Genomic DNA, 19,724 nt, shown 5'->3' with positions numbered 1-19,724 from the left:
CCAGTCTGCCCATTCTCCTCTGACCTCTGGCATCAACAAGGCATTTCCGCCCACAGAACTGCCGCTCACTGGATGTTTTTTCTTTTTCGGACCATTCTCTGTAAACCCTAGAGATGGTTGTGCGTGAAAATCCCAGTAGATCAGCAGTTTCTGAAATACTCAGACCAGCTCTTCTGGCACCAACAACCATGCCACGTTCAAAGGCACTCAAATCACCTTTCTTCCCCATACTGATGCTCGGTTTGAACTGCAGGAGATTGTCTTGACCATGTCTACATGCCTAAATGCACTGAGTTGCCGCCATGTGATTGGCTGATTAGAAATTAAGTGTTAACGAGCAGTTGGACAGGTGTACCTAATAAAGTGGCCGGTGAGTGTACAGTTTAATGGCAGTAAAAAAAATTATACAAATCCCTGGTTTGTTCTCCACTATAGAAGTGTATGGGGGCACTAATCATATTCTGGGAATTGGCCTCCTGAGATATCTGTCTGGCAGTGTCCCTGGCGGACAATTTTATGGAGAGGCCCTCAAAAAGCTGCCAAATCTTACATATGCCACTAGTGGGGTATTTCTCATAAGGTTATTTATCATACACCGCGGGTGTATGATAGCCCCACTGACGCTCATCAAGAAGTTTCAGCCTGATAAATACCCCCTATGTCTCCTTATACTCCTATTGAATGACAGCATTCTCTTAAAGGGGTGGGTTGTGCCAAGTTAACAAGTTATCCCCTATCTACAATCTGGAATCCTGTTCAGCCAAAAAACTGGTGGAAAGTGAACAATAAATGCCCCCCATGGTCTTAAGAATTTTAGTCCAGTGTTCCCTTTTTTTCTTCTTTTCACAACCCAATGCCCTGCAGTCAGTCTTGAATGACAATGGGGTGAATTTATTAAAGGAAACCTACCACTACGGATCTGCCTATTAAGGTAGATCTGGTGGTAGGTGCATATAAGTATGTAAGGATAGCCATTTTTAGGGCTAATCCTTTACTCCCCTCTATCTTTTCTAATCTTTAATCAGAGTAATATGCTAATTTTCTAAAGAGCCTACTGGGGTGTGGAATAGCCGTAGCTGAGGCTACCCAGCGCGGCTACTCCAATGCCCCAGTAGCCACTTTGATCCTCCAACCCAGACATCATTAGCGCACAGCTACAAAAAGCTGTGCGCACTCGTCCGTGAAGCCGGTGTTCGGCGCATGCGCAGTTGCTCCGGCTTTGGAGCCGAGATCGCGCAGCCACTGGCCTGTGTTCTGTGCAGGTTATCCTTGCATACATTAGAAGCACCTACCACCGGATCTACCTTAATAGGGAAATCTGCAGTGGTAGGTTTCCTTTAAGCTTTGGCGCACTAAATGTTATCCCCACCCTCAACGTTGTGGCATGAGAAGAGGCTACGGCCTCGAAGTATATCCAGCACTCTACTGGGCAGATGGATTATTTTATGCCAGACCCATCACGGCCTACTACACACACCCCTCTATGCCCACTGAAAATTGCAATTCCTGGCTGTCCTTCAGGATTTGCAACTATCAAGGCTTGTACACCATGAGTGCACATAATCCTGTGTGAAACTGGGCAGGAGATGGTGCACCAGACCTCGCAGTCACTCCCTTAGTGCACCAAAAGAATTCTCTGTTTTTAAGCCATAGATATTCTCAAATATGTGTTTATGATGCAGAACACTTCACCTTACAAAGCCTTATGTTTTGTTCATGTGACTTGAAACCTGGGAGAGTCCCTTAAAGGACCTGATAGAGGAAATGTCCTGGAATATTTTATATGTTTTTATTATACAATGAGTACGATTTTTTTAATTGGAATTTGAATATACCTTTAAGTTTACTTGTTAATTTAATTGTAGCAGTTTAATTGGTTTCTACCAATGCCCTTCTTTTGGTAAGCACGTAATAATTGTTTTTTTTTCTGCCTCTTCCCTGAAATGGCTGCAGTTTTATTACCTGTGTTTTATGAGTAATATTCTGTTCCCGGCTCCAGTCCTGGCTGCTCTCAGTACTTCACAGTCTGAGACATTGTGACTCCCCCACTGACAGATCCTTGGTGACGGCTGCTGGGGTGATACAGTCACTGCAAGGAGTGGCTAATTTATCAATCGCAGAACACAGCGGCTCCATCTTTAGAAATTATATTTATACACAAAAGAGAATACTTTTGGAAAAAAATAAGAAAATATGTCAGAAAAAATGTTGAAATAATTCAGTGGTCCAATAAATGATAATTAAAGGGGTTCCGTAATGACATAAAAAACTCAAAAAAAAGATAGTGATTTTAAATATAGGCGATTTGGTTGGTAATCCACGGCCCAAGCCTTCTAAAGGTCCATGGCCACCCAAACCACCCACCAAATTTTATACTGAGAAGGATCTTCACCCATGAAATCCTCGTACTTCTGTTCTTGCTCTCAATACACAAATACACAAAAGCCATTTCAGGACCCTTGAAGGTCCTCCAAAGATCCTGAAACCACAGACTGAAAGCAGGCAGAAGGGAATTCCACACTTGTAGGGGCAATAATAGACCAGGGCTCATCATAGTCTTAATCTGTTCCTGTACACCGTTCATACTACAGTGATATCATGAAAGTCAAGCATTTCAGTGGAAGTACACAATGGGGATATCCTCATCTCAAACAGTTTATTAAAACAAAAGCCAACATTAGCACTGGGAACACCCCCCAAAAAGGTTAAGGTTCAATAACTTTTAATGTGGCCTTGGGCATCAATTACAGCTTGACAATAATATTTCTCTTTGTTCAAAAGTCAACTAATTGTTTGTTGAGGTGGCATCACATTCTTCTTCACATGCGCCCCTCAGGACATTGGGTTTTTGGGGTACAAAGCCTTATTCATGGCACCTCAGCTGATCCCATAAGTTTTCAATAGATTCAGGTCTGGAGAAGTCCAGGCCACTCCATCTGAGCTACTGAAGTCTCCAACAACTGTTCTCTAATGATGTGACCTCGATGAGCTGATTCATGGCCGTCCAAGTCGATGAGACTAGGCTTGTGTTTTTCATACAGAGGCACAATGACTGCATTAATGATGGTTATTCAGGTAATATGAGCGCATCAATGTACCAGTCACGTACTGTAGGGTAGTTTGGTATTGACACCTGCCCACACTGTAACACCACCACCAACAGACAGTGACAACAATGGCTGATGCATGGTGTATACCTTGATGTCTCAAACATTGTTGGTGGGCAACATTTCAGTGTGAATCAACTTTTGTCAGTTAACAGCACTGAGGCCCTGGACCTCTGTCTGGGGTAGATGCTCCCTGGACCATGTAAAACAACGATGGTGAGTTCATATTTCTGCCATCTAGCAGACAATGCTTTATTGAAAGAGCATAGTCACATTACAGTCATTTGCACAGTATTTACAAGGGTACATAAATAGGGTTATGCTGTGTCACTGCACAGACCACAATATACAATAAATTAAAATTCACACTTATTGAGAGCACACAGGAGGGGTTGAATCAGCTGCTGGGGCCTGGGGTTCCCCTTCCATCTTCTTTTCCAGGGTGTTCTTTGTCTTCTTCTGTTTCCTGGTTCCAGTGGCTTGGCTTAAAGATGCCATGGCTTCTTTCAGGCTTCCTCCAGTGGTGTGAAATCTTCCGGTCAGGCTTGCTTAGCTTCCAAGAAGGGGAAGGAGCTATGTCAATCTTCCCAGATGAGTTCCTCTCAAAGGCTTCTCTGGTTCTCTTCAGGTGAGTCAAAATCCAAGCGAGTACTAGCTCTGTGTTCTTGGAAGAAAAATACTGCACTTAATCTGCAGAAATTCTCTTTAGTAAAAAGCAAAAGTTTCATTCACTATTAAGAGAAACAAGAGTCTTTTTCTGACTTAGCATTAACAGCACACAGAGTACATACCTCAAGCATGCCATGAAAATACTACCCAAGCACATGGCTCGCTCAATGCACCTAACTAAACACACATGACATTTCAATTATGGCGACGATATAGTGAAAATTTGGGAAAGCTTGTGGGGAGAAAGCGGAGAGGGTAGGGAATTCACTGGCCCGAAGCTTTATTTAAATACAGACAAAAGAAATTTTTTCCAAAAATCCACTTCCTAGTTTGCATGATTTACACAACTTATGCGAAACCTACAATCCACTGCAAAATTCCAAGACCGGTGCAAAATGGAGGTTTTAGGTGGGAGCTGGACGGCGCTGCTGCTGGGAGTCTGTTCCTTCTGGAATAGATATACTGGTTTGGTTTTAATCCCGCATTATGTCATAAGGCTTCCTGAAGGTCATGCTTGATGTCAAGGGAGCTGTCCTACAAGGTAGCTAAAAGAGGTGTGGTCTTCCTTATCCCGTCCTGGAACACTTTGCATTTTTTCCCAAAATCATCCTAGTGGAGCTTCAATGGCTTTAAGACTACACACGCCTATACGGTGGCCTTAATTGGCCGTCTCCATAAGGAAAACTCTCCCAAACATAATCGCAAGCCTCTCACTCAGCCCAACTGGTTCCCTACGCTGTACTAAAGAGACCCAACCAGGTTGAAACAGTGCTGTGTACAGTTGGGAGTCTGTTCCTTCTGGAATAGATATACTCGTTTGGTTATAATCTCATATCATATCATAAGGCTTCCTGAAGGTCATTCCTGATGTCAAGGGAGCTGCCCTACAATGTAGATAAAAGAAGTGTGTTTTTTTTATCCCAACCTGGAAAATAGTGATGGGAATTAAGGCTCTTTTTAGTGAGCTGGCTCATTAGGCTCCACTCACTAGAGACGGCTCTTCTGGCTCCTGAACAGCTCCCTATTAAATATATAATGAGACGCAGGCCAGTCAATCACCCCATGCCACTCCACTTTTAACCCGATTGGGGCGGAGTTCAGTGAGCCATCGGCTCAAGTCGTTCGCGGACATAAGCCGGCTCCTAGAGCTGTCTCGTACGCGAAGGACACATCACTACTGGAAAACTTTGCATATTTTCCCTGGAGTTATGTGGCATTCATCATCCTATTCCACAGGGCATTGTTCACAGTGAAGCGGTCTGAAGTGTACGCTGTAGCAAATAGGACGTCCACTTTTATGACTTGTATGACTCAAGTTTCTCTGTTTCTCTGTTATAACCTGCTAGTGACACTCTGAACTCGGTGGCCACTTCCGCCTCAGAACATCCTGCTTGATGCTTTAGAACGGCGAGGTACTGTTGATCATTTGTTAGGTATTGTCTTGGTCTCATGATGTCAAAATGTGAACAGCATGATGAGGAGGACTGTTCAAATACCAATTCTAATTGAACTAGAAAATATATAATTAAGGAGTATTCCCTCAAATACAAGATTCTTAAATATACAAAACAAAATAACACATTCTCTAATTCACTGTTATTAACCAAAATACAGAATTTCACAGATATAAGTCCAACCTGTCTCTATCAATCCTGATGTACCCGATTTCAGTTGCCCAGGGATCTAACCATTTATCTTCTGACTTTAAGGTTGGGCAGGACATATTCTCTGATGTCTGATGCTGCACTGAGCTCCTCTCTGCCTCCAGCCCCCACCCTTGCATTCAAAGATGACAAAGAGACTTCCTGACGGCAAACAGGGTTAGGAGAGTAAAGCTACAAGGTACACATAAATAAGGTCTTTATCCAGGGGAGGGGGAGGGAGGCACAGAAGATCTGACAGTGTATGTTATAGGTGAGATGTAACATAGCTGAGAATGTAATTGTGTGTTATATGAATCTCATGGATATCATCATCTCTGATAAGTCTCATCTCTCTTTCTATGTGTCAGATACTAGAGAATGTTCAGAAGCTAAATGAAAGTGTATATAAACCTGTACCCTGATAATCTAACCACATTTTCAGCTCACAGAACTAGAGGAATCATGAAGTGTCTGCTTAGAGAGTTCCCGCCCACACTCTGGAATCTTACACTGACCATCACTGAGTGATAGGAGCTAAAACAGCTATAAAATTGAGTCAAATTGTAAAGTAAGGGGTTAAAAATTATCTTTATTGTATAAACATCACTAGGGGTTTTAAATTTGAGAATTTTCTCTCATGGGCAAACCCCTTTTGAGTTGTTCATGAATCAAACACCTATTGTAAATTTTGTTAAGCTCCTTTTTGCAGAACACCACTTGGCACTTACCCTTACATCACAAGTAAAGTCCTGAGATCCGAGAAGGCCACTGATTGGCCAAAGCTAATTTCTCTGCAACAGGACATTATTTCGGCTTATATTTTTTTAATGGTTGCCGTTCTCCAGAGCAAAAATATAACAAGCTATGGGAATTACATTTTGTTGATGGGACTTATTCTGACATATTTCTCAGAAGGTAGGGAACAATTTTTTATCTATTTATCTATTAAGGGCTAATGGACCTATGTCTTTTTTCAGCCTTTTCTACTATCAGGGCATAGTCCAGGTTTCAGTAGGCCCCTAGGCTGCAGAGCCACAGTGGGCCCCTTTGCAGTGAACTCACATGGCAGCATTAAAAATTCTGAAACTATTACAGTCTCGTGTTCCCTAAAATATTCATTAGTTTATCATCCGAAACAGCCCCCTCATGGTTGTTTTACATACTGCCCCCTCATGGTTATTTTATATATAGCCCCCTTATATAAAACCTCCTTTACCCCGCTATGGATTCATTAGATACAGCCCCCCTCATCCCCATGGATTTCATATGTACAGCCTTATGCGGGCCCCACCAGGAGCCCTGGGCCCGGCACTTGCCCGGGTATGCCCAGTGCTGGTACCGGCTCTGTCTACTATGATACTTTACACCCCTTTCTTAAATTAGGAGCCCATGATATCTTCCATAACAGACACTAATGGAGTCCAAAAGACCCTACTGTCGATTAAAGGGTTTGCTGGGCTTTTATTATAGTATCCATTAATTTATTTATTTTTTGCATGAACCATCGGGTGCAAAGATGAACTTTGCCTTACAAACAATTAGAAACCCAAATCTATTCATTGGTCTACGAATAGATCAATGAACTTTGAAATAAATAAGATCTTAAGACTCCATCACAGAGAGGTGATAAGAAGCAGGGGTCAAAAGTGTGAGGTGCTTCAAACAGGGTGTAAGTGTTGACCTATTTAGTAAATCAGTCACCCGGTAAGGATGTGAAGAGACGCCTGTGATAAGAGAAGTCTTGTTATCACACTATAAGACCATGTCTAGAACCTACACACGTACATCAGACAAGAGCACAGATTAAATATAATAGACGGTAATGGAGATAATCAGTGTATATTCAGTAGTCACTGTGTCACCGACACCTCACTCACAGAGCGCGGCATGTGAATGACTACAATAACATTTAGCTTATGCTGTGACCTAATTTGTGTCTCATTAAACTAAGTGCTCCATGAATATAGAATAGAAATTAACCAATTGCTGATTCAATGCCTCTCGGCTAAAGTGTATCACGGAAAGCCATTGGATCATTACCGCATTTGTCATGTTCGGGGAAATATCTTAACCCCTTCCTGCTGCAGGATGCTTAACTAGATATGTTGTGGGGCCTCACATGTACTATCCCAAAGGCTCACACTACACAATCAAACAAGGGCCAACTCATGGAGGGTACTGACCCAATATCCCAGGTATTTAAGAGCTGATAATGCTGAGATCCCAACCCCCATAAATAATAGACCTCTCCATGTAGAATGTATCATATGGGAGCTGATAAGTCTACATTCACTTGAATTTTTTGGATTAATACGGCATATACACTAGGAAAGCTCTCGTATCCATTGACTAAACTGGCCGAGGGGGCATCCGTTTTACCTTCTTCTGCAAAGTATACATCATATCCACTGGATGGAAAAACACAGCAAGCTATTTGTTTACACCCTGCTCCCTCCTGCTGAACTACATATAAGCTCAGCAGAGGCCATAATAACCTATTGCAGATGGATGCGACTGTATTGCATCCATCCCTGGCCTTGACTAAGCGTATGCTCTGGGAGGTCCCCAGTGATGTAACTGTCCATATAAGTTACACCCAGAACATTGGTAAAAGCCAATTTTGACCCCTCCTCTGATTTTCAAGGGGGAGGAGACAAAAAATGAGCATACAGAGGGATAGGCAACTACCCTCCATCGTAAGGATACGTTGGGAATAAAGGAGGATTTCCAGTGGAAATAGATGAAATCCTTGAATAAGCATATAGAGCTGCTGACAGGAGGCAGATTGGAACTATTTTGGTTTGTAAAGATCCATCCAGCGGGCCATTACACATTTACTGGACACATTCAATTAACATCATCCCGTTCCTCCAATTTCCTGCAGAACCAGCAGACCATGGGGCAGAGTTATCAAGCTGTCAGAATATTCTTACTTGCCCATTACAGCACAGCTTTCATTTTACCAGTGCTCATGAATATTTAAGAATATTCTGACTTTTAGACACCTTGATAAATCAGCCCCCATATCTTATGTGGCGAGACCTCATGCCTCCCTCATCATGGGGGATGTCAGAGTAGGGAAGAGCACTTACTCATGCATCCAGGCACCATAACTGTGGTAAACTGAAGTGTCACCAGAGCTCCTCTGTGCTGTAGCTTTTACGGGCTATTATGTCTCGCCTTCAACTGCTCCCACAGGACTTTCCCCCTCCCTTTGCCTGATGTAATTCCCAGCTCAGGTCCGCCGGAGTTCACCTTCTTCTTCCCGGTGTATGTAAGTGCATGGCTTGCTACACAATTGTCCGAATCCGTCGGATTGTCCGACGGCCACACCCCCGATTTGTGTTGCATGAAAGCCGGCGCGATTGTGCCAAAATCTGATTGTGTGCACCAAAAACCTCTTTTAAATCCCTGTCCCAGCAGAGCAAAATGGAAATCGACGAAAGTGCAGTCCACGGGCCCTTAGTAAATGAGCCCCAATGTTTTGCTCCTACTTTTCTGCATTTGGCTGGTCTGCAGAGAAGCTTAATACAGGGAGAAAAGAGCACAGCAGTGTGAGAAAATGTCCAATTGAAGAAGTAAAAGCTTGAAATATATTACTTGTACTGTATGATAGCCGTGTTGCTATTCACAATATGCTATTCACATAAATCCCCTTTTACTTTTTCAGGTTAAATGTAATGTTATCACACAATGCAGAATACAATGAGAGGAATTTATCATAGGGTTTTTTGTCTATGTTTGTCGTTGTTTTGGTGCAGTTGTGGTAAAAAAAAAGGTGTTTTGTGACTTTCCATTGCGCTAAATGGACAAAGGACAGTGAAAATTCACTTTAAAATAAACCCTGCTTGTGCCAAATTCATTATGTGTTTAAAGGAAACCTACCATTTCAAATGGTAGGTTTAAGCTATAAACACCGAGCACCAGCTCAGGGTGAGCTGGTGCCGGTGCTTAGTTTCGTTAGTGTTAAAACCGAAGTGGGAAAATTTATTAGGGCCCGGGGTTGGATTTCAATTAGGCACAGTCTGCCATTTCCTTTTTTATTTTACGTTTATTTTTTTCATAACTCAGCGTCATCTCATCTGGCATAGTAGTGTGCTTTAATACTTGGCTAGAAAATAGCCATAGGAGAATCCAAACGGCTTAATTACGCCTACAGTAGCGTTATATATATTTGATTTCTGGTTGATCTGCTGGTGGCTGTAGTTGTTGCAGTGCATCTACTAGCAAATTGTGAGCAATTTGGAGTGAGACTTGCGACCACTGTGTTTTGCGCTTAGTGACGCACATATCCATCGCAAAGACCGAACTGGGAAAATTTATTAGGGCCCGTGGTTTGGATTTCAATTAGGCACAGTCTGCCATTATCTTTTTTATTTTACGTTTATTTTTTTCATAACTCAGCGTCATCTCATCTGGCATAGTAGTGTGCTTTAATACTTGGCTCAATCTATTCCATTTTTATGGAGGGCCACCTACCTGCTCCTCTGGTTTGAAAACTTTTTTGGACTGCCACATACAGGCACTCAATCTATTCCATTTTTATGGAGGGCCACCTACCTGCTCCTCTGGTTTGAAAACTTTTTTGGACTGCCACATACAGGCACTCAATCTATTCCATTTTTATGGAGGGCCACCTACCTGCTCCTCTGGTTTGAAAACTTTTTTGGACTGCCACATACAGGCACTCAATCTATTCCATTTTTATGGAGGGCCACCTACCTGCTCCTCTGGTTTGAAAACTTTTTTGGACTGCCACTTACATGCACTCAATCTATTCCATTTTTCTGGAGGGCCACCTACCTGCTCCTCTGGTTTGAAAACTTTTTTGGACTGCCACATACAGGCACTCAATCTATTCCATTTTTCTGGAGGGCCACCTACCTGCTCCTCTGGTTTGAAAACTTTTTTGGACTGCCACATACAGGCACTCAATCTATTCCATTTTTCTGGAGGGCCACCTACCTGCTCCTCTGGTTTGAAAACTTTTTTGGACTGCCACATACAGGCACTCAATCTATTCCATTTTTATGGAGGGCCACCTACCTGCTCCTCTGGTTTGAAAACTTTTTTGGACTGCCACATACAGGCACTCAATCTATTCCATTTTTCTGGAGGGCCACCTACCTGCTCCTCTGGTTTGAAAACTTTTTTGGACTGCCACATACAGGCACTCAATCTATTCCATTTTTATGGAGGGCCACCTACCTGCTCCTCTGGTTTGAAAACTTTTTTGGACTGCCACATACAGGCACTCAATCTATTCCATTTTTCTGGAGGGCCACCTACCTGCTCCTCTGGTTTGAAAACTTTTTTGGACTGCCACATACAGGCACTCAATCTATTCCATTTTTATGGAGGGCCACCTACCTGCTCCTCTGGTTTGAAAACTTTTTTGGACTGCCACATACAGGCACTCAATCTATTCCATTTTTCTGGAGGGCCACCTACCTGCTCCTCTGGTTTGAAAACTTTTTTGGACTGCCACATACAGGCACTCAATCTATTCCATTTTTATGGAGGGCCACCTACCTGCTCCTCTGGTTTGAAAACTTTTTTGGACTGCCACATACAGGCACTCAATCTATTCCATTTTTCTGGAGGGCCACCTACCTGCTCCTCTGGTTTGAAAACTTTTTTGGACTGCCACATACAGGCACTCAATCTATTCCATTTTTATGGAGGGCCACCTACCTGCTCCTCTGGTTTGAAAACTTTTTTGGACTGCCACATACAGGCACTCAATCTATTCCATTTTTCTGGAGGGCCACCTACCTGCTCCTCTGGTTTGAAAACTTTTTTGGACTGCCACATACAGGCACTCAATCTATTCCATTTTTCTGGAGGGCCACCTACCTGCTCCTCTGGTTTGAAAACTTTTTTGGACTGCCACATACAGGCACTATCCAAATTGAATTGTCTCCATAGCAGCCTCCACACGTTGTCTCCATTGCTACCTCCAAAAGTCGTCCATATAGCTGCCTCTATACATCGTCCCTTTATCAAACGAGGTGTGTCAGGCCGAAATTTGGGTTGTTTTCATGGATTCCACATCAAAGTTGTTAACTTTGTCGCCACCCTACTGTGTTATCCACAAAATACACTGGCAAACTTTTACTATTTACGGATATTATTTCAGCGCTTCTTGCGCATCTGTTTACATTCCCCTCACCCGCCATATCCTAAACTTATAAGAACGCTACTACACTTGATCTTATACAAAAGGTTCTTAGAAGTGCTGTTTGGGGAGTAGCCTAGAGATAGGGGCTTGGATTGGCGAAAGCTCGCCTGGCAGCGGAGCGCCAGCTCCATGCCAAGAACCAACTAACATAGTTTTAACTGCAGCACCTTTAATCTACTACTAGTTCACTGCCTCCATACATGGCCGCCTTATCAAACGTGCTGTGTCAGGCAGAATTTTGGGTTGTTTTCATGGCTTCCACAACAAACTTGTTAACTTTGTCGCCACCCTGCTGTGTAATCCTCAAAATATACTGGCAAACTTTTACCATTTACGGATATTATTTCAGCGCTTCTTGCGCATCTGTTTACATTCCCCTCACCCGCCATATTCCAAACTTATAAGAACGCTACTACACTTAACTTGGTGCAGGCTGGGACCGAGTCTGACCCTGGGGCTGGTCATATACTGCCGACGCAGAGGATTGCGGGGCCTACCTCGGTCCAGGTGTTTCAGGCCTACTATGCCTCCTCCTCCTCCCACCCCTCCTCCACCTCCTCCTCCTCCTCCGAATTACCATCCGTGGGCATGGCGCCATCAGTCGGTAGCTCTAGGCACAGCAGCAGTGCCGTCGCTAAGCGACAGCAGGCGGTGCTCAAACTGCTGAGCCTAGGTGATAAAAGGCACACCGCCCAAGAGCTATTACAGGGCATTCCGCATCAAACTTGTTAACTTTGTCGCCACCGTGCTGTGTAAGCCACAAAATATACTGGAAAACTTTTTTCATTTACGGATATTATTTCAGCGCTTCTTGCGCAGATGTTTACATTCCCCTCACCCGCCATATCCCAAACTTATAAGAACGCTACTACACTTGATCTTATACAAAAGGTTCTTAGAAGTGCTGTTTGGGGAGTAGCCTAGAGACAGGGGCTTGCATTGGCAAAAGCTCGCCTGGCAGCGGAGCGCCAGCTCCATGCCAAGATCCAACTAACATAGTTTTAACTGCAGCACCTTTAATCTACTACTAGTTCACTGCCTCCATACATGGTCCCCTTATCAAACGAGCTGTGTCAGGCAGAATTTTGGATTGTTTTCATGGCTTCCATGTTAACTTTGTCGCCACCCTGCTGTGTAATCCACAAAATATACTGGCAAACTTTTATCATGTACCGATATTATTTGAGCGCTTCTTGCTCACCTCCTTTGGTTCCTCTCTGCCACCCATTGGTTTGAAGCCTGAGTCCATTTAGGGTATGTTGCCATGCCACTCTCTAGCCTGCCGCTGCTGCCGCTGCCTCTGCATGCCGTCCCCTGTAGTGTCAGGGTCAATTATTGGATGTTTTAGATGCTATCTAGCCTCATTCGGTCACTCTGTCATGGCCATGCTGTTGCCCATACTTTTGGCATAATGGTGCGATTAAGCAGCCTCAGAGGCATCCATGCATGCTGCCCCTGCTGTTTCCTGTCCATTTCCGTGGTGTTTCCATCCTTTTCTGAGGTTCCCAGGTGTTTGGCCAAGCTTCCCTGTGCAGAGCCTTGGTCCCCTTGAAAAATGCTCGAGTCTCCCATTGACTTCAATGGGGCTCGTTACTCGAAACGAGCACTCGAGCATCGGGAAAAGTTCGTCTCGAATAACGAGTACCCGAGCATTTTAGTGCTCGCTCATCTCTAATGGCAACCGATCGTCGCTCCCAATGACGTCCTGGGGAGTGACGATTGGAACAACGATGGTGGCGCCCACGCAGTGCCGGCTTTTAAATGCCGCTGGTGGCATCAGAACGGTTGGTGCTAGCACCAATTGTGAGTATTAGCGATGAGTGCTGCAATATGCAGCAAACCCCACCTCTGTATGAAGAGGGCTCACAGAGTAATTTATAATTTAAATATGGTTATATATCTATATCTATCTACAGAAAGAAAACATCTGTAATAATGATGCTGTTTTTAGCAGGAATCAGTTTGGGGTCAATTACATAAAACCTATACAACATGTTTAATAGTGCTCTTGATAGAACAGAAGTGGAGCAAAGAGGCTTCTCTTGTGAGCTCCCCCTAGACAAGTGCTCTTCATGTGATCATACATTACAGTGAGCGTGGGAAGATGCTTCTAGGGAGACCTATATGTATAGGAGCAGAAGAGCAGTGACAATGGATCCGGCTCTCAAGGATCATACATTCAGCGATGCTTTGTGTGGAATGTTATAGGAAAACTGTAAGGAAGTGAAGAATCTCCTCTGTTGCCCACTTAACCTCCCATCCCTAACCTTGACCTACATATACAGTGAAGCTGGCAATACAAAGGTGTGTTTAGGTAGAATACAACATTCCAGCACAACAACCTCAGCACCTGATATAGAGGAGTCCGAACCCCAGAAGAGATCAAGACAATGACTCCCCTTCTATGCCATACAGTTTATATACATGCACTGCCTGTCACCAAGGAATAGAGCTTTTTTTTTCAATTCAATTAATTTCATTTTGCCTTTTTTTCCTTACATAATTAACATACATTTTCTATATGTTCAAGACAGTATACAAACGTGCGTATTATAAAATGAGAGGCTTTCACAATTAACATCTCGTTGAGAAGAGAATGTGCTCAACATATCATCTTTATCCCAAGTCAGTATATCTTAAACATCCAAATATAATACAAACCCCGAATCCAAAGTAGAAACCAACCCCATTCTGCCAAGGGGGGGGGGGGGGGGGGGGGAGAGGGAATTAAAAAAAAAAAAAAAAGGAAACACTTTATTAATATCTTTTTCCAAACTAACATATTTCTATATCCAAGTCCATGCAATCAATATTTTCGCAACCAAGGATAGGTTACAGATTGATATTTTTTGTAATCTTGATATCTTTTGTATTCCCTCATTCATAAGGTCATTGATCACTGAGACCTCGAAGGAGCATGGTAACACAATATATATGGACTTTTTATAAGCATCCAATACCTGCATGTAGTGAAAAACAAACCTATAAAAAATAGAGGAATAGAGCTTTAAAAGTAAAAAAAATTATGTTATTTAGAGATTTTAAGATGATTTATTAAAAGCATCACACATGTCACTTGCTATATTTTTTCCGGCAACTAAACCCAATAAAAGACTGACACTAATTGACTAATTGGGGCATATTTATCAGGACCAGTGACGTGGCGCAGAAATACAAGCAGAAATACAAGCAAGCTTATTGCTAGCACTTGCAATTATTTGCCCCAATCCGCCACCTTCACCCCAGTGAGGCGTGAAGGGGGCGTAGCCGGTCGACCGTTCCTATTCCCGCGCCAGCGCACTGCTCGGCCTGCCCGATACATGTAGAGGTGGAAGCCTTCTGATTGATAGCGCTGTGAAAATGTAGTGGCAGGAAAATCACGAGTGCCGGCGTATGATAAATATCCCCCACTATGATTATTTGTAGCAGTTACCACTTATATCATTACTTCTATGTAGCTCAGACCACTGACCCATCATTACATCACTACTGACAACAGATGATGTCACAGCTTATCTCCTCCCCCTCCCTGTACAATGACCCCTATATAGATAACACTGACCCATCATTACATCACTACTGACAATAGATGATGTCACAGCTTATCTCCTCCCCTGTCCTGTACAATGACCTCTATATAGATAACACTGACCCATCATTACATCACTACTGACAACAGATGATGTCACAGCTTATCTCCTCCCCCTCCCTGTACAATGCCCTCTATATAGACAACACTGACCCATCATTACATCACTACTGACAATAGATGATGTCACAGCTTATCTCCTCCCCCTCCTTGTACAATGTCCTCTATATAGATAACAGCACAGATCCGTCATTACATCACTACTGACAATAGATGATGTCACAGCTTATCTCCTCCCCCTCCCTGTACAATGACCTCTATATAGATAACACTGACCCATCATTACATCACTACTGACAATAGATGATGTCACAGCTTATCTCCTCCCCCTCCCTGGACAATGACCTCTATATAGGTAACACTGACCCATCATTACATCACTACTGACAATAGATGATGTCACAGATTATCTTCTCCCCCTCCCTGTACAATGACCTCTATATAGATAATACTGACTCATCATTACATCACTACTGGCAATAGATGATGTCACAGCTTATCTCCTCCCTTTCCTGTACCTCTATATAACCTCTCTGACAATTGATGATATCACAGTTATACTACCCCTGTAAAGTGATATTTAGATAAAATGTTTAATATCTAAGTGGTAATGCATGTATAGGAAATCTACCATCAAAATCCATCATGATAAACCAGGGACACTTACTCATAGATCCAGACACAGTGACTGTGCTAATCCTTTTATATTTGTTATCCATGGCCCCCTTCCTTCTTAAAGCAACTTTTAAAATTATACTAATAAGTGTCTCCAGATCCCATCCGTGATGTTATTTCACTCCCTGTTACTATGATCAGAACAAGGGCGGAGGGAGAGAGTATCGGGAGGGTAACACTTGTTCTGCTCATTGTAACAGCCTGTCAATCTGCAGCACAGTGGGGCACTGGTAAGACCCACAAGAGCCCCTTAGGTTAATTAGCATAATATTAAAAGCTGATTTTAGAAGGAAGTAGGCCATGGATAACCAATATTAGAAGATTTTCACAGTCACAGAGCCTGGATCTATGAGTAAGTGTCCCTGGTTTATCATGATGGATTTTAGTGGTAGATTTTCTTTACGCTACAGCACATAGGGATTAAAAATATATCCCTCCAGAAATCTGTAATGTTAATAAATTAATCTTTTTTACTGATCTTCAGGAAATAGAATAAATCCCTCAGCCACACAGTTACAATCTTTTTCCGTGAGATATTAGCAATGAATCAAATTAAAGTTTATAGTTTACAAGGGAAAAAAATATGAGGACCTATTTAAAGTGTAAAAAGAGAATGTGTAATGACCGTCCCGCCAGATTTCTGGTATTTTCTGTTTCCCTGGTGCTTTCTGTAAAACATTTTGGACTTTTTGATGGAATTTGTGAAATTAGATCAAGCCTAGGACAAAAAATATTTTGGCGGGTCTAGCTAAATTGTGACACACACAACTAGAAACAGACCTGGTATTTGAGATTACATAGGACCATTTGTATGGTGTATATTTATAATATGTTTGTGTGTTTAGTTGAGCCTGGTACTACATTTTAGACTCATCCAGAAGAGTTGGCAGACCACAATGAGTGGATATCAGAGGTAGCTTTTGCCATGTCCCTGCCAATGCAGACATTACGAAATATTGCTCTTGTTAGATTGGTATCCGTCAATAAAGCCTGATCCCCTCTGTGCGCCATCCACTGTCTATAACTGGTAATGCAGCTGCATGTTATCTGCCTGGGAAGGGAGGGTATACTTAGTAACCAATGATGAGTGTTGTTTTTTGCTCTGTCAATCCATTTTGCCCTGGGGTTTCCGATTGGTTGGATACTTTGAGTTCTCCTCAGAGTGGGAGGTGATATACAGACCAAAAGTTTGGGCACCTTCTCATTCAAAGACTATAAAAATTGTAGATTCACACCTAAGGCATTAAAACTATGAATTAACACATGTAGAATTATATACTTAAAGGGGTCGTCCAAGTTTTCAAAAAAAACTATATGTGGCTGACTAAAACAATAAAGCTGTACTTACCTCCCGGTGCCCTCCCATATCCAGCGCTGCTATCGCTCCGGTCCGGGCGCCATGTAAACAAACATGGCCGCCGGAGCAGCGCTGGACTCAGTTCCGGCCGGACCCGACAACCTTCCGGCCCCCATACACAATGCTGTGTATAGGGACGGATAGGTGTACCCGGCCACGGCCGGCCGGAAGCTGAGTCCAGCGCTGCTCCGGCGGCCATGTTTGTTTACATGGCGCCCGGACCAGAGCGACAGCAGCGCTGGATACCGGAGGGCACCGGAGGTAAGTACATCTTTATTATTTTAGGCAGCCTGCTCCCGGCCACATATATATATATTTTTTTTTTAACTCGGACAACCCCTTTAATAAATTTGTGAAACAACTGAAAATATGTCTTATATTCTAGGTTATTCAAAGAAGCCACCTTTAGTTTTGAGTTTTCTGCACATTCTTGGCATTCTTTTGATGAGCTGCAAGAGGTAGTCACCTGAAATGGTCTTCCAACAGTCTTGAAGGAGTTCCCAGAGATGCTTAAAACTTGTTGGCCCTTTTGCCTTCACACTGCGGTCCAGCTCACCCCAAACCATCTCTCTTGGGTTCAGATCTGGTGACGGTGGAGGCCAGGTCATCCGACGTAGCACCTCATCACTCTTCTTCTTAGTCAATAGTCCTTACACAGCCTGGAGGTGTGTTTGGGTCATTGTCCTGTTAAATGATGGTCCAACTAAACGCAAACCGGATGGAATAGCATGCTGCTGCAAGATGCTGTGGTAACCATGCTGGTTCAGTATATACATGTATGCATGTACAGTCCATTCATTCACCTGTTCTGCGTCACACAAAGACACGGTGGTTGAAACCAAAGTTCTAAAATTTGGACTCATCAGACCAAAGCACAGATTTCCACTAGTCTAATGTCCATTCCTTGCGTTCTTTATCCCAAACAAGTCTCTTCTGCATGTTTCATGTCCTTAGCAGTGGTTTCCTAGTAGCTATTTTACCGTGAAGGCTGTTGCACACAGTCTACTCTTACCAGTTGTTCTGTCTGCTGCTAGAACTCTAGCTGTGTATCCCCCTGACTTCTGCACAACACAACTAATGGTCCCAACCCCATTTATAAGGCAAGAAATTCCACTGGCAGGGCACGTGAAAACCTTTTCTGGTGACTGAAATTCATAAAGAGCAAATGTCAAAAGCAGTAATCAAAGCAAAAGGTGGCTATTTTGAAGAACCTAGAATATAAGATATATTTTCAGTTGTTTCACATTTTTTTGTTAAGTATAAAATTTCACATGTGTTAATTCATTATTTCTATGCCTTCAGTGTGAATCTACATTCATGAAAATAGAGAAAACTTTAAATGAGAAGGTGAGGCTTATATACTAAGGGTCCGCGGATCGCACTTCCATCCTTCCAGCGGTTTCGGGGATCGCGTCACTGGGGCAGGTATTTAGCAGACGATTGTGTCGCACATGTTCGGTTTTTGGCACAATTGCGCCTGTTTTGAAACGCAAATCCGGTAGTTGGGTGTCGGACGATCTGACGGATTCATGCAAACTGCGGGATTTAACTTAAAAATTGTGTCGCAAGACATGCACTTACATACACTGGGAGGAAGATGGTGAACTCCTGATCTTAGTGATCCTTGCTACAGGGCACATGACCTACTGCAGGTGTCTTACTAGAGGCCTGCAGTTATAGCTACCTATGGAGCTTGCTTCAATTGCTGCTGAAGCAGCTTCTACCTTCTCCAGCCCCAAGTTCCTAGATCTGTGCTGTGAGCTTTCTTTTCCAGACTGCATCCAACCAGCTACCTCAGACCTAGGCAAATAGGACCTCTATCTAAGCCTGTTATTATTGGTGCGTTAAAATCTTGGAATAAAGGAACTGTAAGCTGATGCTCTACATCTTGTCTCCACATTTGATCCCTGGCTACCACTAACATCACAGGCCCCACTCTACCATTTACCCGGGACTCCCAACACACACATACTCTGGGAGTACCCCAGGGGGAAACCTCCATCATATAGCAGCCTTTTACTCTTCTTGAAATGTTGTGCTGGCCCTGCCCGGTGTGGTCGAGGTCTCTACCACCTGGACCAAGCAACAATGACAAGTCAAGAGATAGGCAGCCCCTAGTGGGAGGACATTGCACATTTTTTACCATACACTGTGAATGTTAAAACCACTTTATAGTAGTGACATAGTTCTAGTATATGATATAACTTTTTATCAATAGGGTCCAGCCACTGAGCAGTCGAAGCATAAAGTCTCCTGGTAGGTACTGATCTCAGTGTTTATGGTTTGTGTGAATCAGTCCAAGGCTGTGGAGAACCTACATAACTAGCAGGAAGCTACAGAGGTGGGAAAAAAAAGAATAGGTTACTGTCCTCACAAGTCCATATGACATTTGCTGAGATTACCAAATAGCCAGTCTAATCCTCACACACGGAATATGAACAAA

The sequence above is a fragment of the Engystomops pustulosus genome, chromosome 2 (assembly GCF_040894005.1).
Source record: "Engystomops pustulosus chromosome 2, aEngPut4.maternal, whole genome shotgun sequence".
Classification (NCBI taxonomy): Eukaryota; Metazoa; Chordata; class Amphibia; order Anura; family Leptodactylidae; genus Engystomops; species Engystomops pustulosus.
Note: the sequence above shows the minus strand (reverse complement) of the source record.